The sequence below is a fragment of the Ranitomeya variabilis genome, chromosome 2 (genome assembly GCF_051348905.1).
Source record: "Ranitomeya variabilis isolate aRanVar5 chromosome 2, aRanVar5.hap1, whole genome shotgun sequence".
In the NCBI taxonomy this organism is placed as follows: domain Eukaryota; kingdom Metazoa; phylum Chordata; class Amphibia; order Anura; family Dendrobatidae; genus Ranitomeya; species Ranitomeya variabilis.
Window position 1 is genome coordinate 796348360 of NC_135233.1, and position 25077 is coordinate 796373436.

The following is a 25077-nucleotide window of genomic DNA, read 5'->3' on the forward strand; positions in this document are numbered from 1 at the left end:
TTTTCTCTGCCTGATCCACTGAATCTGGTTCATCATAAAGCAATCCAAGCGCCAGAAAAAACGCATCTACATTACGCAATGCAGGATCTCCTGGCGCAAGGGAAAATGCCCAGTCTTGAGGGTCGCCACGTAGCAAAGAAATAATGATTTTTACTTGCTGAATGGGGTCACCAGAGGAGCGGGGTTTCAAAGCAAAAAACAGTCTACAATTATTTTGGAAATTCAGGAACTTAGATCTATCCCCAGAAAACAAATCAGGAATTGGAATTCTGGGTTCTAACATCGGATTCTGAACTACATAATCTTGAATGCCTTGTACCCTTGCAGTGAGTTGATTTACACAAGAGGAGAGACCTTGAATGTCCATATCTACACCTGTGTCCTGAACCACCCAGAGATTTAGGGGAAAAGAAAAACAAAACACGCTGCAGAGGAAAAAAAAAATGGTCTCAGAACTTCTCTTATCCCTCTATTGAGATGCATTAACACTTTACGGGCCAGCTGTACTGTTATGATGACCTGGTGGTTAGGAGCACCCGGAATGAACTGATGAGCAAACTAGTAATACAGGACAAGCTCTGGGAAGTGGGAGCTCTGCTGACCGCAACCACTAATCCTATCACAACACACTAGAAATAGCCGTGGAGCGTACCTGACTCTGCCTAGACGCCTCTTCACAGCCTAAGAGCTAACTACCCCTAAAGATAGAAAATAAAGCCTACCTTGCCTCAGAGAAATTTCCCCAAAGAGAAAGGCAGCCCCCCACACATATTGACTGTGAGTTAAGATGGAAGTCACAAACACAGGAATGAAACAGGTTTCAGCAAAGGAGGCCAGACTTAGCTAAACAGGCAGAGGATAGAAAAGGTATCTTTGCGGTCAGCACAAAAAACTATAAAAAACCACGCAGAGTGTGCAAAAGAGACCCCCGCACCGACTCACGGTGCGGAGGTGCCACTCTGCATCCCAGAGCTTCCAGCTAGCAAGGCAAAATCGAGATAGCAAGCTGGACAAGAAAACAGTGATAAACAAATAAACTAGCAGGGACTTAGCTTCTGCTGGAGTAGACAGGTCATCTGAAAGATCCAAGAGAGATCTGAACCAGTACTAGGACATTGACAGCTGGCATCAAGTAACGATCTGAGTGGAGTTAAATAGAGCAGCCAGCCTAGGACTAAACGAGGTCAGCTGAGGAAAGAACCTCAGAACCAGCAGCTCCACTCACAGCCACCAGAGGGAGTCCATGGACAGAACTCGCCGAAGTACCATTCCTGACCGCAGGAGGGAGCTCGAGAACAGAATTCACAACAGGTAAGTGTTGAATCTATGCCCACGTCTAGCTGTTGGCACCAATCCTCCAACACTCCCTCTGAGCCGTTGCCTTCCACCTGGCAGGCTGATTCCAAGGGCTCAATGGTCGTGATGGCATTGTTGTCAACATTATATAGCTTTGCCACTGTAGCATACCTTGGCAAAGTGACCTCTTCCTCTCCACAGTTCAAAAGTTGTACCGGCACTCGTCCTCTATGTACCTCGACTACCCCTCGTGCTGTGAGTATAGTGGGCCTACTGTCAGTGTACACTGGTTCTATTAAGGCTTGATAGTCTCATCCCTTAGTACCAATGGCCGCCCTACACCATACCAGCATTTCTGTTTTTGGTGGGATTATAATGGACGTTGGATCACTTACCCTCACACTACCAATTTCTCCACCTGCAACTTCTATCTGTTGCTTTAACATCAACACTTTTATTTCTCTCCGGAGAACTCTCTGCTGGCAGGATTGGGCAGTTTCAGCAATTTGCTGTAAGACAGAAATAACTTCGGAAAAGCAGTTCTCTAACACATTCATTCCTATCAATACAGTTGGTTCACAGTTCCGCCGGTCAACATCGACGACAATCATACCCTGTTTCTCCAGTTCTACTTTACCAATCTTTATGGTCATCTCCTTGAATCCTAGCTTCGGTACCAACTTACCATTACTGGCCCATATATCTAGTTCAACATCAGAGGGCCCTTTATCAATATCTGCATCGGCCCAATACCTCTTATAAAGGATATATGGTATAGATGAAATCTGGGAACCTGTGTCCAGCAAAGCGTTGAGGGGAATTCCGTCCAGCACGATAGGGATAATGGGTCGTCCCCCGATGTACCTGTCGTGCCAGGGTGTTGGGCCTTGAAAATTCATTCCTGCGAAGCGGCCCGCATTCCCAGGGGATTCCCGTTTAAATCACAATTTCGTGCAAAGTGGCCTGGCTGCTGGCAATGGCGGCAAATGGGCTGTCCATCCGGTTGGTAGCGGTCCGTGGGTCGTCCTCTCCATGTCGGGTATCTCCGGGACCTCATCCATGGAACATCCTCTCTACGGTTTGCCGACTCCATCTTGGGTTCTCTCATCTCCTGCATGGTTTTAGCCATTGAAGCAACAACATCAGTTAAAGAGTCAAGCTTTTGCTGAAGAGCCTCATTAATAATGGGCCCCAGGGACTTAGCACTGGCACCGGACATAGCCGATGTCACTGGCATTCCCCGTTGCTGAAGTGCATCTGCCATGGGTTGTGTGAGATCCTGATCCCGAGGTGCCTCTGCCAGCTGGAGACGTATAGCGCTCTCCTTTAATTGGGCAAATGTCAATTCAGGGTTCTTAAAAACAAGCATGCTCACATGCCCCCCCCCGGTGAGAAGGGGTGTAGAGTCCCTCAATAAATTGATCTCTTAGCAGTTTATCCGTTCCTGTGTTAAAAATGGGTTCAGCCAGTGTAAGTGATTTAAGGGCTTCCTGCAGGTTTAAGACAAAATCTCTCACGCCCTCATTAGCTTTTTGTTTGCAATTAAAGAATCGTACTTTAGCTTTGCTGCTGGCAGTGGTTTCAAATGTAGCTTTTAATCGAGCAAATAGGCGTTCAACAGTACCTTTTAGATCAGTTGCCCATGCTGTGACTTCTCGCTTAGCATGGCCACTTAACTGCATCATCAGGAGACTAACACGCTGAGCTTCACCCACGGGGAACATATCAAAATGAGCCAGCATCTTTTCCCTGAAACCGCCAAGGGTATTAGGTTCACCTTCATACATTGGAAGCCACGGGCCACCCGGGGTATATGGCATCAACACCGGCATGATGGGCGCCACTCCTTGCACTGCTGCGCTGCCGGGCTCTCTATCAACACTCTGTCTTTCAGCTGCATTAGCGTCGCCGGGTGCTGCGGCGTCTCCGTGCTGCGACATACTGTACCCCCTTAGTTAATCTAGACCGTTCCGGTCTCCGCTTCCGTCTAGATAATGTACATTCGTTCCTCTGTGCAACAGGATTGGTTTTCCCCTCGCTCTGATGTCAGAGCGCTCTGCTTGGTACCGCTCACAATGACACGCCCCCTGCTGCCTCTACCTGCCGCACGCTCTGTAATGGTGGATTTTGAAGTTTTTCAGTTAGACTGGGGCTTGGGTAATGACGTAGCTCGATTAACAGTTTTGTGCCTAACGGTTATGAGATGATTACCTCAAGGGATGGCGGCCATTTTTACTCCATTATAACCAATGGAGAAAAGTCACTTTCAATAGTTTTCAATGGGGAATGGGATTTTCTTTAACAAAGTCAATTTCCAAGATTTTTCATCCAAATTTTCAGTTTCAGACCCCAATTACGGCATACAATACCCGGTGTACGGGCTGGCCCGATCATGTTAGTGACGCCAGTTGTGACGCCCAGGAGACCGAGGTACCCAGCACCAGATCAATGAGGTCTGTCTCTTGAGGGGGATGTCACTAGTGGCTTGACCCGGTGCTGTGGCCCAAGGCGATGCACAGTGTAAGGGATATCATGAAGGAACAGACACTTACTTGATCAGCAGCAGGTCCTCCCAGCTGTGATGACCCCGATCCTGGATCGATGGCTATTATCCAAATGGAAGACTGAGGCGCTGAAACGTTTAACCAGTTTACTTCAACAAAAAGGGATTCGCAACCAATACTGTCACCGGAGTCTGTATAAGAACTCTGAATTACTTTGACCCTGTCAGGATTTCCACCTCTTATTATGCGCAGTTTCTGTATGGCCCTGCTGCTGTATGTGAACTGGCTGCCGACCCAATCTGTCCCTTCTGTGCTCTGGTTCGACGGACAACCCGAGTCCTTTTTGTCGGCTTACCCCCTCTGGGAGTACCACTGAACTCTGTGTCTGTTGCTGCGTCTTACCCTAGTGAAGCTGATATCACCTCACGTCCTTCCGGTTGCAGTATTATATATAATGAATATAGCCACGGATCCGGTATCCGTCTCTGTGCCTATTCTGGGTAGTGATTATTGCTACCCAGGTCTCAGAATGTCCTTTTTCTCTATTCCTCTTTTCCTACTATGGGTACTATGGGCCTATAATCCGTCATAGGGCTGTTAGGAGTTCAGTTATACGACCTCTCACTTTCAGCTCCTCAACCCAACTGCCAGTCCTTTTCTCAGACCGGAATAGATCAAGGGGAGTCTCTAGAGCTCCCCCTTCTGGCCGGAGATGGTAGTGCAGTCTTGCTATTTTAGTATTTGTATTTGGTGTCAATAACTATTTTTGTGGCAAATACTCCTAGGGGCGCAACACCTGTCTAAAAATATGGTTTTTCTTAAAGCTTAAAAATGTGAGGGCTAGGAATTAGTCGGATCTTCTGTGGTAGTGCATTCCAGAAAACTGACGCAGCATGAGTTAAGTCTTGGAGACGGAGGTGCAAGATTCACATTTTGGAGGAGGATTGTCATAGATCGTTTGTGGAACAAAAAGCACATGTAGGGTGGTAGAAGGAGATGAGGGAAGATATATAGAGATATAAAGTGGTGCAGAACTGTGAAAAGCTTTGTGGTTGAGATAAATAAATTTGTGTTATATTCTGTAGTGAATGGGCAACCAGTGCAATGACTGGCACATGATTGAGGCATCGATGTATCAGCTGGACAGAAATATGACCCTGGCTGCTGCGTTCAGGATGGATTGGAGAGGAGAAAGTTTGTTTAGAGGGAGGCTGATCATAAAAGAGTTGCAGTAGTCCAGACGAGAGTGAATAAGAGCGACAGTAAGAGTTTTTGCAGTTTCAAAGGTGAAAAAAGATTGGTTTCTGGAGATGTTTTTAAAATGGAGGTAACATGAGAGAATGAGTGATTGGATATAGGGAGTAAAGAAAAGCTCTGTGCCAAATTTGACCCTAAGACTGCGAGCAGGCTAGTCCATAGTTATTGATGAACCACCCAAGGTAATTGTAATATCAGGTATAGGTAACTTAGTACAGGAACGAAACACAAAAAGTTCAGTTTTGGAGAGATTCAGATACAGGGAAGACATGATTTAGAGACAGTCCCTTGTATTTTGTATTAAGGTGAGGGTGATGTCAGGAGAAGAGGTGTATAGTTGGGTGTCATAAGAATAGAGATACTGGAAACTAAATCTGCTGATGGTTTGTCCAATTTTGGCAGTGTATAGAGCGAAGAGGAGGGGGATTAGGACAGAGCCTTACTGAACCCCCAATGGTGAGGGGAAGATTAAAGTAATAAAAGCCTGCAAAAGATACAGTGAAGGAGCCATAAGAGAGGTAGAAGGAGGACCAAGAGAGAACAGTTTCTTTGAGGCCTATAGAACTGAGCATAGTGAGGAGGGGCTGGTGATCCACAGTGTGGAATGCTGCAGAGAGATACAGGAGAATCAGCAGTGAATCCCTAGCAGTAACCATTAGATTTAGCTGTTAATAGATTGTTAGAGAATTTAGTAAAGGCCCCGTCTCACATAGCGAGATCGCTGCTGAGTCACTAGTTTTGTGACGCAACAGCGATCTCAGTAGCGATCTCGCTATGTGTGACACGTACCAGCGATCAGGCCCCTGCTGCGAGATCGCTGGTCGTGTCGGAATGGCCTGGACCTTTTTTTGGTCGTTGAGGTCCCGCTGACATCGCTGAATCGGTGTGTGTGACACCGATCCAGCGATGTCTTCACTGGTAACCAGGGTAAACATCGGGTTACTAAGCGCAGAGCCGCGCTTAGTAACCCGATGTTTACCCTGGTTACCAAAAAAACAAACAGTACATACTCGCCTTTCGGTGTCCAGGTCCCTTGCCGTCCGCTTCCTGCTCTGACTGCCGGCCGGAAAGTGAGAGCAGATCACAGCAGTGACGTCACCGCTGCGCTCTGCTCTCAGTGTACAGCGGCACTGTCAGAGCAGGAAGCAGACGGCAAGGGACCTGGACACCGAAAGGCGAGTATGTACTGTTTGTTTTTTTTGGTAACCAGGGTAAACATCGGGTTACTAAGCGCGGCCCTACACTTAGTAACCCGATGTTTACCCTGGTTACCGGGTGCTGCAGGGGGACTTCGGCATCGTTGATGACAGTTTCAACGATGCTGAAGTCGTTCCCCTGATCGTTGGTCGCTGGAGAGAGCTGTCTGTGTGACAGCTCCCCAGCGACCACACAGCGACAAAACAGCGACGCTGCAGCGATCAGCATCGTTGTCTGCATCGCTGCAGCGTCGCTGTGTGAGACGGGGCCTTAAGGGCCATTTCAGTAGAGCGTAAAGAGCAGAAACCAGATTGTAAAGGGTCAAGAATAGAGTGATCTGAGAGATGGCGGAGTAGACAGAAGTGGCCCAAGGGTTCCAGGAGTTTAGAGATAAAAGAAAGATTAGAGACAGGTCTGTATTTAGCACTACAGTTCTGATCTATGATTTTTTTTTTCTTTTAGTATATTGGAGAGAAGAGGGAAAGATACCGAAAGAAAGAGAAATGTTAGATTTAAATGCATCTGTCTACCGCCGAAAGTGTGTGTGTCATAAATATTTTTTATTTCTGAATATCTGTTTTACTAATCAAATTGTACATCTACATGCAAACACTCCATACCAACTCAATGCCCTGTTGAAAGTGCTGGCTTTTTAGTTGTGTAGCTGCCTAGTATTTCTTATTTTATCATTTTTGAGAAAAGTGGGTTGAATTTTATTGAAAAAAAAAATGAACAATGTATGCAAATAGCATCTTCGCAGAGGAAGAACAGGACTAGTTTCTGCTATTGGAGGCAGCAATCCTCCAAAAGTCAATATTGACCTTTTAAAGGGCCTAGTCACATGACTTATGATAAGAGAAGCCAAACCAAAAACTCCATTTGCAGACACTTGTTTTGGTGTGTTTGCAACTCCTAATTGCAAAGTAGGAGTACTGGTTTAGCCGGGTTATAGGCCTTGACAGGAGGTCGAAAGAGTAAGGGTACCGTCACACTCCGCAACTTTCCAACGATCACGACCAGCAATATGACCTGGCCGTGATCGTTGGAAAGTCGTTGTGTGGTCGCTGGAGAGCTGTCACACAGATAGCTCTCCAGCGACCAACGATGCCGAAGGCCCCGGGTAACCAGGGTAAACATCGGGTTACTAAGCGCAGGGCCGCGCTTAGTAACCCGATGTTTACCCTGGTTACCATCGTAAAAGTAAAAAAAAACAAACAGTACATACTCACATTCCGGTGTCCGTCAGGTCCCTTGCCGTCTGCTTCCCGCTCTGACTGAGTGCCGCCGTAAAGTGAAAGCACAGCACAGCGGTGACGTCACCGCTGTGCTCTGCTCTTACTTTACGGCCGGCAGTCAGTCAGTGCGGGAAGCAGACGGCAAGGGACCTGACGGACACCAGAATGTGAGTATGTACTGTTTGGTTTTTTTTACTTTTACGATGGTAACCAGGGTAAACATCGGGTTACTAAGCGCGGCCCTCCGCTTAGTAACCCGATGTTTACCCTGGTTACAAGCGAACGCATCGTTGGATCGGTGTCACACACACACCGATCCAACGATGACAGCGGGAGATCCAGCGATGAAAGAAAGTTCCAAACGATCTGCTACGACGTACGATTCTCAGCGGGGTCCCTGATCGCTGCTGCATGTCAGACACAGCGATATCGTATGGATATCGCTGGAACGTCACGGATCGTACCGTCGTAGCGACAAAAGTGCCACTGTGAGACGGTACCCTAATGCTTCTCCTTGTGTAGAGTGTGAAATTAGCATAAGGAGACTTATAAGTCATGCAATGTTTTTCTGAGAATTTAAATATGCAAAAAGCCTTTTTACAGATGAAGATGACTGGAACACAAGTGTCACTTATTGGAGGCATCAATTCTGAAAGTCACATTTAACTGTGCATGTCTGATTTTGCACCCTTGTTTTATTATAGATATGCATGAAAGAAATGGTTGTATATCCAAATACCATGAATGAAACCTACAACTATTGCATACAACTGAATATATAAAATATATTATTTATTATAAAATATTATACAACAAACAGATTAAAAATTAATTTAGTGGAAATACTGTAGATCACGCAAAAGATGGTTAAAAAGCATAAAGTAGGGGTGTACCATGCTTCCTCAGGTAGACACAGGAACACTTTGGTGGTGAAGCACCTGCTGGTTTATTGAAGTCAGCATACACCAAGGCAGGGTTCAGAAAACAAAAAAAAGAGCCTTTTTGGCTTAATGGAAAACAAAGCAAAGTATAACAGAGTCCTTTTCTCTGCAGGTTTCAACCTGCAGACACCTGGCAATGTCCTCCGCTCCTCCATGGAGCTCCGTGGGAGTGTTCCCTCTCCCAACACACCTCGCAGAATGTCTCTCATGTCCAGGTGACAAGTGCTGCAGAGTGCTAAACAATTCAATAGTGAAATTCCCCGTACTGTGCCCATGTTAGAGTAAGCTCACCATCACAGAGACAATAAATATAGAGTAGTAAACGTAATAGGTACAGACCCCAATGTAGGAACATCCCGCCCAGAACAGTCTGCCTGATCACAAATTACTAAGGATAATTTTTGGACATTTTTTTTTTTTAAATATAAAAACACTAGATGGCAGCCCGATTCTAAAGAATCGGGAGTCTAGAATCCATATATACTTTATTTATTCAAATGTAAGAATAATTTGGTGGGCGGGGACCCTCGGCCTCCGATTTGGTTGGCGGGGCCCCACGGCCTCCGATTTGGTGGGCGGGGTCCCTCTGCCTCCGCTTTGGTGGGCGGGGCCGCTCGGCCTTCGATTTGGTGGGCGGGGCTCCTCGGCCTCCGATTTGGTTGGTGGGGCCCCTCGGCCTCCGATTTGGTAGGCGGGGCCCCTTATCCTCCGATTTGGTGGGCGGGGACTCTCGGCCTCCGATTTGGTGGGCGGGGACCCTCGGCCTCCGATTTGGTGGGCGGGGCCCCTCGGCCTCCGATTTGGTTGGCGGGGCCCCTTATCCTCCGATTTGGTGGGCGGGGACCCTCGGCCTCCGATTTGGTGGGCGGGGCCCCTCGGCCTCCAATTTGGTTGGCGGGCCCCTCGGCCTCCGATTTGGTGGGCGGGGACCCTCGGCCTCCGATTTGGTTGGCGGGGCCCCTCGGCCTCCGATTTGGTTGGTGGGGCCCTTCGGCCTCCGATTTGGTGGGCGGGGACCCTCGGCCTCCGATTTGGTGGGCGGGGACCCTCGGCCTCCAATTTGGTGGGCGGGGACCCTCGGCCTCCAATTTGGTGGGCGGGGACCCTCGGCCTCCGATTTGGTGGGCGGGGACCCTCGGCCTCCGATTTGGTGGGCGGGGACCCTCGGCCTCCGATTTGGTGGGCGGGGCCCCTTGGCTTCCGATGTGGTGGGCAGGGCCCCTCGGCCTCCGCTTTGGTGGGCGGGGCCAGGCCCCTCGGCCTCTGCTTTGATGGGCGGGGCCGCTCGGCCTTCGATTTGGTGGGCGGGGCTCCTCAGCCTCCGATTTGGTTGGCGAAGCCCCTCGGCCTCCGATTTGGTTGGTGGGGCCCCTCGGCCTCCAATTTGGTGGGCGGGGCCCCTCGGCCTCCGATTTGGATGGTGTGGACCCTCGGCCTCCGATTTGGTGGGCGGGGACCCTCGGCCTCCGATTTGGTGGGCGGGGACCCTCAGCCTCCGATTTGGTGGGCGGGGCCCCTCGGCCTCCGATGTGGTGGACGGGGCCCCTCGGCCTCCGATTTGGAGGGCGGGACCCCCGGCCTCCGATTTGGTAGGCGGGGCCCCTCGGCCTCCGATTTGGTGGGCGGGGACCCTCGGCCTCCAATTTGGTGGGCGGGGACCCTCGGCCTCCGATTTGGTGGGCGGGGACCCTCGGCCTCCGATTTGGTGGGCGGGGACCCTCGGCCCCCGATTTGGTGGGCAAGGACCCTCGGCCTCCGATTTGGTGGGCGGGGACCCTCGGCCTCCGATTTGGTGGGCGGGGCCCCTCGGCCTCCGATGTGGTGGTCGGGGCCCCTCGGCCTCCGCTTTGGTGGGCGGGGCCGGGCCCCTCGGCCTCCGCTTTGGTGGGCGGGGCCGCTCGGCCTTCGATTTGGTGGGCAGGGCTCCTCGGCCTCCGATTTGGTTGGCGGGGCCCCTCGGCCTCCGATTTGGTTGGCGGGGCCCCTCGGCCTCCGATTTGGTGTGTGCTCTGCCTAGGGCCACTGTGCTCTGCCTGGGGCCCCATATGCTGCCTGGAGCCCCTGTGCTCTGCCTGGGGCCCCATATGCTGCCTGGGGCCCCTGTGCTCTGCCTGGGGCTCCATATGCTGCCTGGGGCCCCTGTGCTCTGCCTGGGGCCCCTGTGCTCTGCCTGGGGCCCCATGTTCTGCCTGGGGCCCCTGTGCTCTGCCTGGGGCCACTGTGCTCTGCCTGGGGCCCCATGTTCTGCCTGGGGCCACTGTGCTCTGCTTGGGGCCCCATAAGCTGCCTGGGGCCCCTGTGCTCTGCCTGGGACCACTGTGCTCTGCCTGGGGCCCCATATGCTGCCTGGGGCCCCTGTGCTCTGCCTGGGGCCACTGTGCTCTGCCTGGGGCCCCATATGCTGCCTGGGGCCACTGTGCTCTGCCTGAGGCCCCATATGCTGCCTGGGGCCCCTGTGCTCTGCCTGGGGCCCCATATGCTGCCTGGGGCCCCTGTGCTCTGCCTGGGGCCCCTGTGCTCTGCCTGGGGCCCCATATGCTGCCTGGGGCCCCTGTGCTCTGCCTGGGGCCCCTGTGCTCTGCCTGGGGCCCCATGTTCTGCCTGGGGCCCCTGTGCTCTGCCTGGGGCCACTGTGCTCTGCCTGGGGCCCCATATGCTGCCTGGGGCCACTGTGCTCTGCCTGGGGCCCCATATGCTGCCTGGGGCCCCTGTGCTCTGCCTGGGGCCACTGTGCTCTGCCTGGGGCCCCATATGCTGCCTGGGGCCCCTGTGCTCTGCCTGGGTGTAGGACACTGGTGACGTCACTTATCTCCGGACATTAGCTCCGGACATTAGCTCCGGACATTAGCTCCGGACATTAGCTCCGGACATTAGCTCCGGACAAAGCCACGGAAGTTGGCACAAATTGCAGGAAGTAGTATTCTAGGCAATTATATATTAGATGAAAAGTTTGAGAGTGCTCTGTGTTATTAAATGGGCTGTGTATGCGGCAAATGAGTTGTCCAGTACTAGGAGAACCCTTTTTCATTCCCCATGTTAAAATCAAAAAGCTTATACTCACCTCTGGTGCTGGAAACGTTCCTGCTGTGTCGCATGCTCTCTCCTGGGGCTCACATGAGGTTGTTATATCACGTGAGCCCTGCACCCAATCAGCACTAGCCTCACTGTCCCCCCCTTCAAAGGAATATGAAATAAACAGGAAGTGAGAGGATCTAGAATAAGATTGTGCTGTAAACTACACTGAAATTTCCATGGCCCACTTTTTCTTTCCCGTTGTGACATAGGGAGATGCTGTGATAGGCTTGCCGTAGCTCTCATCGCTGGGATAAGTCTACCACAGGGTACACAGATCCAGATAAGTGCTCTCTCACAGCTCCCTACTTCTTCTATCACTTTGGATTTTGTCAGAGGAGGCAGAGACCTGCTCAGAGAGCAGTGCAGAATGTGAAAAAAATCTACCCTGTAGAAAAACTCACACATTACAAAAATGTGTATTTTTTACAGTCTTTTTCTAAATATACAGTAGTTATTGTTAAAACTAGGTTACTTCTAGGGTTAAAGGTAGTGTTAGGGATAAAACTAGGGTTAAGGTGAGGGTTATGTCTTGGTTTACGACAATAGTTACATAAAACGGTTACTTAAAAAATAGCAAATAGCCAGACCAAAAATGTCAGTAGATGTACCTGACAAATAAGCTAAGAGAAGCTGTACTTATTGGCCAGCCAAGTTTTCTGACATTTCTGAACAATCTCTGCTTTATAACTCCTTCCCGACATCCACTGCCTGTACATGTACAGTAGAATTAGGGACGAATCGAATAGTGTGGACATCCGGCAACTGCTGTGACTTTTTCTTGGTGGGGTGGTCACAATTCAGAATTCTTTTTATAGGGGCTCATAATTTCTATGTATGGCCTTGGCTTAAAGACAAAATTGTTTAATTTAGTAATAGAGAAGAGGGAGTAAATTCTATGTTAAAAACAACCAATTCCCTCCAGCAAATTCATTCAGCTGTAACATGGCCTCCAAAAAGGTGCTATGTTCTAAGGAAGGACTAGCATATTGGCCATCATTACTGATGATGATGAACCAAACTCAAGGAGCAGGGCTTTGTAAATCATGCCAAAAGTAACTGCTTTGGTTGTGCTGCTTGGTGTTTTGGAGGTATTCCTGGGGATGGGGCTTATGAACCCAAAAATTTGAATTGTAGATTTTGGTAAGTATGTACTTAGTTAGGAGGCTACTTGACTAGACCAATGTCTATACAGACAGGAAGGGTTTCCTCAGAAATGTAGCTTTTACAGGTATCATGTGCTGAGGTAAATTCTTCATGGCGGCATTTGCCTCTTAGGTTATTGAATAATACATATTTATGTAAAGCAGAAATATGATGAGTGAGAATACATGAGGAATTTGTCCTTATACACTGGTTTTACCATATGGCCTCTGATGAATAAAAAGGTGTAAAGTGATGAAAGAGGCCAAGATTATGAAGTGAAGGAACGTAAAGTAATCCTGGAGACTTATGAACATGTGAAGCAGATAAAACATCTGTCAGAGATAAGAATTAGATATATGAAGTACTAGCTTGCCAAGGAAACACATCCACAATTTGAGAATTAGAAAGTGTCTCTACATTATCCAAAATATTTTATTAGGGATTTATATGGCTGAATGCTGCATTACGAAATGTGGGTGGAAAGAAATATGCTAATACAAATCCATTATATAATAATAATAACAATAATAATAATAATAAGTGATGATAATAGAGCAAAAATAGAGGCCTATACCTGCAATTTTTTCCACTGAATCACAGATTTTAAAATTATAGCATATGAGAGGAATCTAAGGCGTGTATATATTAACACATTTGAACTTTTTGTTCATCATTTTCATAGCAATAATATCAACTTTGTGATTTCCATGGTTTCCCAACTTTACGTTCCTGATATTGCAATTTCAATATTGAGGAATGTAAATACAGTTGTGCCCAAAAGTTTACATACCCAGCAGAATTGCTTTCTTGGCCTTTTTTCAGAGAATATGAATGATAGCACCAAAACTTTTTCTCCGCTCATGGTTAATGGTTGGGTGAAGCCATTTATTGTCAAACTACTGTGTTTTCTCTTTTTAAATCATAATGACAACCCAAAACATCCAAATGACCTTGATCAAAAGTTCACATACCCTGGTGATTTAGGCCTGATAACATGCACAGAAGTTGACACAAATGGGTTTGACTGGCTACTAAAGGTAACATCCTGACCTGTGACCTGTTTGCTTGTAATCAGTGTGTCTGCATAAAAGCTGAGTAAGTTTCTGGGATCCAGACAGACTCTTGCATCTTTCATCCAGCCACTGACGTCTCTGGATTGTGAGTCATGGGAAAGAAAAAGAATTGTCAACAGATCTACGGGAAAAGGTAGTTGAACTGTATAAAATAGGAAAGAGATACAATATAGTACAGTACAGTAGGAATGGTGTTCCTTTCATCATAGGCCTTGTTGACCTCTCTCCAAATGTAATGCTTATGGTTGTGGACAAAAAGTTCAATTTTGGTCTCATCACTCCAAATTACCTTGTTCCAGAGGTTTTGAGGCTTGTCTCCGTGCTGTTTTGTGTATTGTAGGAGAGATACTTTGTGGCATTTGTCATAGAATTATGAAAATTGCATGATGGCTATACATGTCATTGATATGCAAATGAAGAAAAAAGTAGAAAGAAAATGTTCAAAACATTTTGATTTATTTAGCATCAAGTCCAAGCACCATGCTCTAAAATACACAATTACATGCCTTGTATCAATGAGGTTATTATTCCCTTCACCCCGAGGTCATTTTCAGTTTTTCTGTTTTCTTTTTTTTTCCTCCCCTTCTTCCAATAATGTTTTTTTATTTCCATCAATAGAGCCCTATTTTTTGCTTGTTTTTTGTTGGACGAGTTGTAATTTTGAATGGCACCATATATTTTACCATATAGTGTATTGGAAAACTGGAAACAGAATCCAGGTGTGGTACAATTGAAAAAAAAGGTGCAATTCCAAAATAGTTTGTTGTTTTTTTACTTACCATGTTCACTACATGGTAAAACTCACCTGGCAATGTGACTCACCAGGTCAGCACAAGTACGCAGATACCGGTCATGTATAGTTTATTTTTTATGTAAGTGGTGAAAACAAATCCAGAAATTTCACGATCTCCTATGACAGGATTCACAGGAGGATTGTAATGTCAGTCATGGTGGTCATCAGCAGATCCTCGACTGTCATGACAATCCATCGCAGCCCCGAGATCACATCATAGGCGCACCGGTGGGTTTGCAAGCGTGGAATGACACATGCCCTGCTGGTGCATGTTAATTTCCGCTATCAGTGATTGACAGAGAGATATGACAGCTTATCAGTGTTAAAGGCACATGACAGCTGATTAAATCTTCTGACACGTGTGTGGAAAGATGAGTTCTCAGCATCAGAGCCCGCATCAAAGTCAGGAACACAACATATAGCGTAAATATACATCATATGTCATGAAGTCGTTAATGTTTATCTGAGGAATGTTCTGCCACGCTGCATGCACTTTGGCATCATCAGCAGTTCCGCTTGTAATTGCCGACCAATGACATCCCAGATTTGGTAAAATGGAGAAAAGACCTACATATCATGGTAGCATGTGTAAACTACACAGTATGCTCATACTGGAATGCGCAAAAATGTGGCCTTGTGTTGCCATTTTGAAAAATGGCTCCTTTGGAGAAATGGCTGTATTATTGGCTCTATCACAAAATCAATGTAATCAACGTAACGCCGAGCTGTTAGTGCACCTGAAATGAAGATCAGAGAGATTCAGGATTATTCCACCCAACATCATAACCTTGAGACATTTCCTCGTGAAGACTTCTTGATGATGTTGCCCATGTCGTACCCAGATCAATCTCCAAAAATTAAAGTGTTAATGACAAAAGCGACACTCAACACTGAAGAGGACAGACTTATATTTTAGCCTCCATTGCTCCATTTCAGTCTCCAATTTTCATCTGGAGACCATGGGGACAATGACATGAAGAAAGTATATCATGAGGGAACGTCATATTTTTCCTACTCCAAAGATTTTGGTAAGGGGTGGCAAGGTGTATGGTAACCGGACCCCTCTAGTTTTCATTACATGTACAGTAACAGCTCACTGTTACATTGAATTTGTAAAGAAACCAATGTTACAGCATTTGATGAACGTGTTGGGACATTTTTCAACATAATGTTGAAAAGGCCACATGTTGCTCGTGAGCAGCCTACATGTCCTAAACATTCTTCCATGGCCTGCAGCGTCTTCAGACTTGTCTTCCATCAGTACATTTGAGACATCATTGGTTACCAGCAGTGGATCTTGATGATTTGTGTGCCAAAGTGCATACAGTAAACCTTTGCTACAGTGACACCTTTGTTATAGACTGTCTTGAGGAAGTGGTGTGATCACCACGAAATGCGTAGAAATAAAGTCTATTCTCTATTACATCTACTTGGACTTCTCTGGTACATTATCCTGACAGGGGAGCAGTCTGATGCCCCATTCTCTTCACCTAGCAAAGGATCATCACATCGTGGCTTGCAGCAGCCACCAATGCTAAGTGCAGTGGTTGTGTCTCACACAACCATAATAGGTGAGTGTAATTTTTGTATAGATGGTTAGCACTCGACCATGTAGAACAAGGTGCAAGTGAAAAGGAACCAAAGATTCCGTAAAGTCCAAAAATAGATATAGAATCACTGCACTCAATAGAGAAAGTATGCTTTCAAGTGAATAAACTTTATTTACGGTGGTGGATGAAGCGACAGTATTTTTGACGTTTCGGCCGAACTCCGGCCTTTATCACATAGTCGCCTTTAAGGTCACCGAAAGGTTATTGGCACCGTTTATTGGGATATCTCAAGTTGATGATATACTTCCCGTTTAGTGGATGATCCAGGAGGGGTTTGCGGCAAGCCAAAGGAGTGTTGTCCTGATTTTGATAATTGAGAAGGACAGGAGGCGCAGTAGTCTTGCGAGAGCAACAACGTGCTCGTGCAGTAATTGTGTGCTGCACTGGATGCGGAATGTGAGTAGCGAGCCCGGGTAGCGCTGTCCTGACCATGAACACAGGGTAGGATTGGTGGCGCAGTGGTCCTGCGGGCACAACGGCGTGCTGGTGCAGCGTGTATAGGTGAGTGAATTTATATTATCTCTAACGAATATTCCCTTTATCTCGGATAAGACCCTATGTGTTAGGGTTGGCGGAACACACCGAATATATTTATTAGATGGGATTGGTGCGTTCGCAACCCGGGATCCACCGTGCAGGAAAGAACCTGCTGCTAAGTAATTGGCGGCACTATATGGCGGTATGAACCAGCTCTGTTAGCTTCACAGAGCGGCCGAGAAAGCAAAGCGCTGTGCCCTGTTAGACTTTCACAGAGGCACAGGCTAACTACCCAATTGAGAGCAATCAGTGGTCATGCATGCACACAAAACTCCTCGCCGGAGGTGCCAGCGTTCTAGGGGCTTATTTCAGCCAGGTCCCTAAATACACACAAACACAATCTCCTCGCCAGAGGTGCCAGCATTCTAGGGGCTTATTTCAGCCGGGTCCCTGAACACATACAAACACATGACCACAATGGCGCAAAACACATAGCTTAGGAAGATACTAGCGCATGGCCGTGCGGCCATGCGAGCCTTATATAGCTGCAGCACATACAGGACCTTCCTAGAAGGACCAATGAGAGGCTGCTACAGAGCCTGTGCACCTACAGGACCTTCCTAGAAGGACCAATAGATTTGGCTGCAGTACCTGAGCATGTGATCCTTGATCTCCACTGAGAGATCTTACCCTGGGCATGCTCAGTGTGTGCAAAGCAGGACTTAGTCCCAGAAAAACCTGCTTGCCGCAGATCAGTGCAGGGTACAATAGCAGAGCGTGGAGAGGCAGCAGTAACCCTTTGCACAGTATCAGTCTTAGTGAGACGCTGGGACCGATGCAGAATGGGAGACCGCAGCAGACACGGATCGAGATTCCCCCTGTGCAGCAGAGGAAACTCGACTCCTAACACTATGTGCGCTCTGTAGCTACCTAAAGTGCATACAGTGTGGCCGTGGGGGGGGGGCAGAAGGGGTGGGCGCCCCGGCCCGGTGCTCTAAGGGGGCCCTCCCAGAGCTACGCTACTGTAACTGTATCGGCATGCACAGCACGCCAATACAGTTACATTCTGCGGCAGAGCAGGGAGAACCGATTTCCCTCCTCTGCCGCCGGCCACTATGGGGCCCCTGACCAGGTGGGGGGGCCCAGTGCCAGCAGTGGGCCCCCCTCCTGTCATTGCAGGGTCAGCTGTATCGGCGTTTAGTCGATACAGCTGATCGCATTGATGAGGGAAGGCGCGCGCTCCTCCCATCACCCCCCTGTCAGCATCTGATGACACCGACACTGACAGGGGGTGTGATGACGTCACTACCTGGCGCCCATGGTCCGGAGGTGAGCAGGAGCAGGGAGCAGCGCAGGAACCAGGAAGAAAAGAGGTGAGTATTTATTGTTTATCTTTATGGAGGTGCTGCCTTATACTACAGAGTCTGCCTGGGGAAGGGGGGTGGTGCCTTATACTACAGAGTCTGCCTGGGGAAGGGGGGTGCTGCCTTATAGTACAGAGTCTGCCTGTGGGGAGGGGATGCTGCCTTATACTACAGAGTCTGCCTGTGGTGAAGGGGACTGCCTTATACTACAGAGTCTGCCTGTGGGGAGGGGGGCTGCCTTATACTACAGAGTCTACCTGTGGGGAGGGGGGCTGCCTTATACTACAGAGTCTGCCTGTGGGGAAGGGGCTGTCTTATACTACAGAGTCTGCCTTTGAGGTGAGGGGCTGTCTTATACTACATGGTCTGCCTATGGGGGTGCGGCATTATACTACCGAGTTTTACTATGGGGTGCTGCCTTACACTACAGAGTCTGCCTATGGGGTGCTGCTTTATACTACAGAGTCTGCCTTTGGGGTGCTGCCTTATACTAGAGGGTCTGTCTGTGGGGTGCTGCCTTATACTACAGGGTCTGCCTATGGGGTGTTGCCTTATACTACAGAGTCTGCCTATGGGATGCTGCCTTGTACCAGAGAGTCTGCCTATGGGGGGCTGCCTTATACTGCACAGTCTGCCTATGGGGTGCTGCCTTATACTAGAGGGTCTGCCTGTGGGGTGCTGCCTTATAGTACAGATTCTGCCTATGGGGGTGCTGCCTTATACTAAAGGGTCTGCCTATGGGGTGTTGCCTTATACTAAAGAGTCTGCCTATGGGGTGCTGCCTTATACTACAAATTCTGCCTATGGGGGTGCTGCCTTATACTACAGATTCTGCCTATGGGGTGCTGCCTTATACCACAGAGTCTACCTATTTGGGCTGCCTTATGCTATAGAGTCTGCCTATGGGGGATGCCTTATGCTAGAGAGTCTGCCTATGGGGTGCATTATACAATATAGAGTAGGCCTATGGGGAGTGCATTATACTATAAGGAGGCCTATGGGGAGTGCATTATGCTATATGGAGGCTATCTATCATACAGTGTGGGGATTACATTGAGGGGATCATCTTACAGTGTTGGAGCCATCAGTTTGGAGGCTTCTAAGGGGCCAGTATACTGTGTGGGTGGTACTATACAGTGAGGGGGCGTTATACTGTGTATAAAAGAGCATTATACTGTGTATAGGAGAGCTGTACAGGGGGAGACTCGGGACATTATTCAATGTAAAGTGGGCACTTATTGTTATAGGGGAACTCAGGTTTCTGTGACTGTCAAAGGGGCACACATGGCAATATTACTTTCTTTGGGGCAAAATATGGGCAGTGTTTTCTAGGACACTTGCACCCGGCATTACTATATTAGAGAGAGTTGCTTTAGAATTTAGAGGGCAAACCATACCACACAGTAGGGGCAGTAATAGGGACACATATGGCAGCAGCATCTCAGTATTGGGGTATCATGTGCAGTAATAGGGACACATACAGCAGCAGCGTCTCAGTATTGGGGTATCAGGGGCAGTAATAGGGACACATACAGCAGCAGCATCTCAGTATTGGGGTATCAGGGGCAGTAATAGGGTCACATAGGGCAGCAGCAGCTCAGTATTGGGGTATCAGGTGCAGTAATAGGGACACATACGGCAGCAGTGGCTCAGTATTGGGGTATCAGGTGCTGTAATAGGGACACATACGGCAGCAGCATCTCAGTATTGGGGTATCAGGGGCAGTAATAGGGACACATATGGCAGCAGCAGCTCATTATTTGTGGTATCAGTAGGATGAGGAGTTTGTGCAGGTTGGGAATAGATGGTGATGGGGCTGGAATGTGAGAAGTGAAATGTGTCTTTGTTGTATTCTGTATTCTGCAGACGAGTCCTGGCTGGAGAAGTCGTCATGTCGGTCTGGGCCAGATGGAAAAAGAAGTGAAAAGTGACGACTCAACCAGAAAGAACGTCAGCGGTAAGTTGTTATATGTAACTGTGCTGTGATCTCTTATATGTTCCGCAGGACTGGTATCTACCACTGACCATATAGCGGTAAAATCCATGTTGGTCTTTATATAGAGATTATTTCCAGTAACAGCGCGGTCATCTGCTGAGGTTCTCCACTATTAGGGGGTGTCACCGAGTTGTAATCAAGGTTACCTGGTTAGGGGCCCACTCAGAAGCTTCGCCCCCCCTGAACCAAAACCCCAGCTATGCCTCTGAGTGTGGCAGAGAATTCCTCAGACAACCATTGATAACCTTGGTGATAGTAGCCAAGGCCTGTAATTGAGTGTATTTCTGAGCATGGTGCTCACATTTGGTGCTAAATAAATTGATATGTTTTGAAAGTTTTGTTTTTATTTTCTTCATCGTTTGCATATCATTAACGTCTATTGATCTTGTAGTTTTCGTAATTCCATGACTTTTCATTCTTGGTGTTGCTGCAGCTTTCACTATATATATATATATATATATATATATATATATATATATATATATATATATATATATATAAATATATATAATATATATATATATATATATATATATATACAGTATATATATATATATAGGGTCTGGAGCTTCCACCGTATAGTGTATATATACTATATATATGTGTATATGTGTGTGTGTGTATATATATATATATATATATATATATATATATATATATATATATACTAGCTGAAGAGCCCGGCGTTGTCTGGGCATAGTAAATATCTGTGGTTAGTTATAGCACCTCACTTCTCTTATTTTCCCATCACGCCTCTCCTTTTCCCCTTTACATCTCTCATTTTCTCCCTTACACCTCTCATTTTCCCCTCACTCCTCTTATTTTCCTCCTCATCCCTCTCATTCCCCCCTCACTCCTCTCATTCCCCCCTAACACTTGTCATTTCGACCTCACATCTGTCATTTTCCGATCACTCCACTATTTTCCCTCACTCCTCTCATTTTGCACTCACACCTTTTCATTTTCACCTCACACCCCTCATTTTCACCTCACACCTCTCATTTCCCCCTCAGTATATACATGCTTGTCATCTCCCTTATATATTGTATACACCTGTATGTCATGTCCTGTATATAGTATATACCTGTATGTCATCTCCACCTGTATATAGTATATACCTGTATGTCATCTCCCCTGTAAATAGTATATACCTGCTGTATGTCATCTCCTCCTGTATATTGTATATACCTATGTGTCATCTCCTCCTGTATATAGTATATACCTGCATGTCATCTCTTCTGTATATACTATATAGCTGTATGTCATCTATATATAGTATATACCTGTATGTCATCTCCTGTATATAGTATATACCTGTATGTCATCTCCCCTGTATATAGTATATACCTGCTGTATGTCATCTCCTCCTCTATATACCTATGTGTCATCTTCTCCTGTATATAGTATATACCTGTATGTCATCTCCTCCTGTATATAGTATATACCTGTATGTCATCTCCTCCTGTGTATAGTATATACGTGTGATATCTCCTCCTGTATATAGTATATACCTGTAAGTCATCTCCTCCTGTATATAGTATTTACCTGTGTGTCATCTGCTCCTGTATATAGTATATACCTGTGTGTCATCTCCTCCTGTATATAGTATATACGTGTGACATCTCCTCCTGTATATAGTATATACCTGTAAGTCATCTCCTCCTGTATATAGTATATACCTGTGTGTCATCTCCTCCTGTATATAGTATATACCTGTGTGTCATCTCCTCCTGTATATAGTGTATACCTGTGTGTCATCTGCTCATGTATATAGTATACATCTGTGTGTCATCTCCTCCTGTATATAGTATATACGTGTGTTATCTCCCCTGTATATAGTATATACCTGTGTGTCATCTCCTCCTGTATATAGTATATACCTGTGTGTCATCTCCTCCTGTATATAGTATATACCTGTGTGTTATCTCCTCCTGTATATAGTATATATCTGTGTGTCATCTCCCCTGTATATAGTATGTACCTGTATGTCATCTCCTCCTGTATAGTATATACCTGTGTGTCATCTCCTCCTGTATATAGTATACACCTGTGTGTCATCTCCCCTGTATATAGTATATACCTGTGTGTCATCTGCCCTGTATATAGTATATACCTGTGTGTCATCTCCCCTGTATATAGTATATACCTGTGTGTCATCTCCCCTGTATATAGTATGTACCTGTATGTCATCTCCCCTGTATATAGTATATACCAGTGTGTCATCTCCTCCTATATATAGTATATACCTGTGTGTCATCTCCCCTGTATATAGTAAATATGTGTGTCATCTCCCCTGTATATAGTATATATGTGTGTGTCATCTCCTCCTGTATATAGTATATACCTGTGTGTCATCTCCCCTGTATATAGTATATATCTGTGTGTCATCTCCCCTGTGTTAGACCTCGTTCACATGTTATTTGCTCAGTATTTTTACCTCAGTATTTTTAAGCTAAATTGGCAGCCTGATAAATCCCCAGCCAACAGGAAGCCCTCCCCGCTGGCAGTATATATTAGCTCACACATACACATAATAGACAGGTCATGTGACTGACAGCTGCCGTATTTCCTATATGGTACAGTTGTTGCTCTTGTAGTTTGTCTGCTTATTAATCAGATTTTTATTTTTGAAGGATAATACCAGACTTGTGAGTGTTTTAGGGCGAGTTTCGTGTGTCAAGTTGTGTGTGTTGAGTTGCGTGTGGCGACATGCATGTAGCGACTTTTGTGAGATGAGTTTTGTGTGGCGACATGCGTGTAGCAACTTTTTGGGTGTCGAGTTGCATGTGACAGGTTAGTGTAGCAAGTTGTGTGCAGCAAGTTTTGCGCGTGGCGAGTTTTATGTGTGGTGCGTTTTGAGTATGTGCAAGTTTTGTGTGAGGCAACTTTTGCATTTGTTGCAACTTTTGTGCATGTGGCAATTTTTCCGGGTGTGCAAGTTTTGCGTGTGGCGAGTTTTCCATGAGGTGAGTTTTGCACGTGTGGCGAGTTTTGGGTGAGCCTAGTTTTGCATGTGGCGAGTTTTGCGCGTGGCGAGTTTTGAGCGGCGACTTTTGTGTTTCACTTTTATGTGGCGAGGTTGGTGTATGTGTGGTGAAATGTGTGCTGGAGGTGATATATGTGTTCAAGCACGTGGTAGTGTGTGGCGCATTTTGTGTGTGTGTTCATATCCCCGTGTGTGGTGATTATCCCATGTCGGGGCCCCACCTTAGCAACTGTACGGTATATACTCTTTGGCGCCATCGCTCTCATTCTTTAAGTCCCCCTCGTTCACATCTGGCAGCTGTCAATTTGCCTCAAACACTTCTCCTTTCACTTTTTCCCCATTATGTAGATAGGGGCAAAATTGTTTGGCGAATTGGAACACGCGGGGTTAAAATTTCGCCTCACAACATAGCCTATAACGCTGTCGGGGTCCAGACATGTGACTGTGCAAAATTTTGTGGCTGTAGCTGCGACGGTGCAGATGCCAATCCCGGACATACACACACACACACATACATACACACATTCAGCTTTATATATATATATATATATATATATATATATATATATATATATATATATATGTGCTATTGGCTGCTGGGGGTCTGCTGCAGCTTTCACCGTTCCATCAGATGGAACTTTTCTGTTTGTCTGCAGCGCTCATGTGACATAAGTAATGTCACGAGACCATTGTGGAAAAACAGCACTTGGAGCAGCACTGGTCTGGGAGTTTTTTTCTCTTATTTTATTAAACACATTGGGGACATTCAAAAGAGCTTGTCTAATAGTAGTCAACCCATTTCCTTCAATATAAAAGCCACAGTTAGTATTTTTATGCTGTTGAATGTAAATGGACAGCCAGAGACTAATAGCCTATGACACGTCTGACTGCATAATCCCAGACAATGGAGGACTGTGAGAATAATGAGGTCACACAGTGTAATGAAGTCACCCTAGTATAGCGGTTAACTGGTAACCTATTAAACTTTAGCCAGCCCTTCAGATCCTTATTCAGCATCAGTAAGGTCAGGGCACATTAATATGTATAATGACGGTTTCTGTAAAACAAGAAGGTCATTCTTCATGTCAGAACCATTCTTTTCTCCACACGGCAGGCAATTCCTGTATGTGTCTATTAATATGACTTGTATAATCACTCTTATGACTCTGCCTGGCTATATAAAACAGTCCATAATACTTTAGTCCCAGAGTCTTTATCCAAGTGATTTGTATTTTATCTGCATTATAATAAAGGCTGCATTCACACCACAACTGTGGTATGCAATCAACATCTATGCCGGAAATAATGCCAATTATATGCCAAAGTATAAGGGTATGTGCCCACAGTATCATTTAGATGCCAGCACATGTATTGAGTTTCCCAGGTGAAGGGAAAGGTGGTCATATTCCTGAGGTAGCTTCGCGGGTGCTTTACCGTTATCCCTGCAGTGGATCCGCCGCCTGGCACCTTCTACTGTTATAGGGGTGTTCCCATCTCCAATATCCTATCCCAATATGTAGTAGGTGTAATACTAATAATAAGATTAGCAAATACCACCAATTAGAAATGTGGTATGGTTTTTCTGATTCACTATGTCTCTTTCCTCATGTGCAGGCATTGCAGGACCTTAGATATCTATGGTTACGACCAGTAGCATCCAGCTAACTAACTGTCATTATATCAGTGGTCATAACCATGGATAACTAAGGTTCTGGAATGCCTGTACAGAGACATAGCAAATCAGAAAAACTATACTACATTTCTAATTGGAGGTATTTGCTAATATTATTATTATTATTACACCTACTGCATATTGGAATAGTATCTTGGAGATGGGAATACCCCTTTAAGTATAGAGAGAGGGTGGCTTACACTAGGATGAACGTGTCGCATAAGATGGAGCATGTGCACAGCATGTTGCTTTCATACTGCTGTGCACTATGGTCATTTTATGAGGTGCTTTTGTGGAGCTTTTTCAGTTTCTGGGTAAAGTATACCTTAAAATATGCCATAGCCTTGTGGGGTTTTTGTCCTTATTATTTCTACCTTTGGCAAATATCCGGATGTGTTTTTTTTTGCATATGATAAGATGATAAGAAAATGGATCAGTGTTCATCAGTATGCTGGTTC

General features: G+C 46.4%; 1 protein-coding gene across 4 annotated transcripts in view; it reads left to right on the top strand.

The window, feature by feature from the left end:
- Positions 1 to 25077, top strand: part of FILIP1 (filamin A interacting protein 1) — a 306718-nt gene that overhangs the window by 157619 nt on the left and 124022 nt on the right. The gene's annotated exons all lie outside the window — the stretch shown is intronic.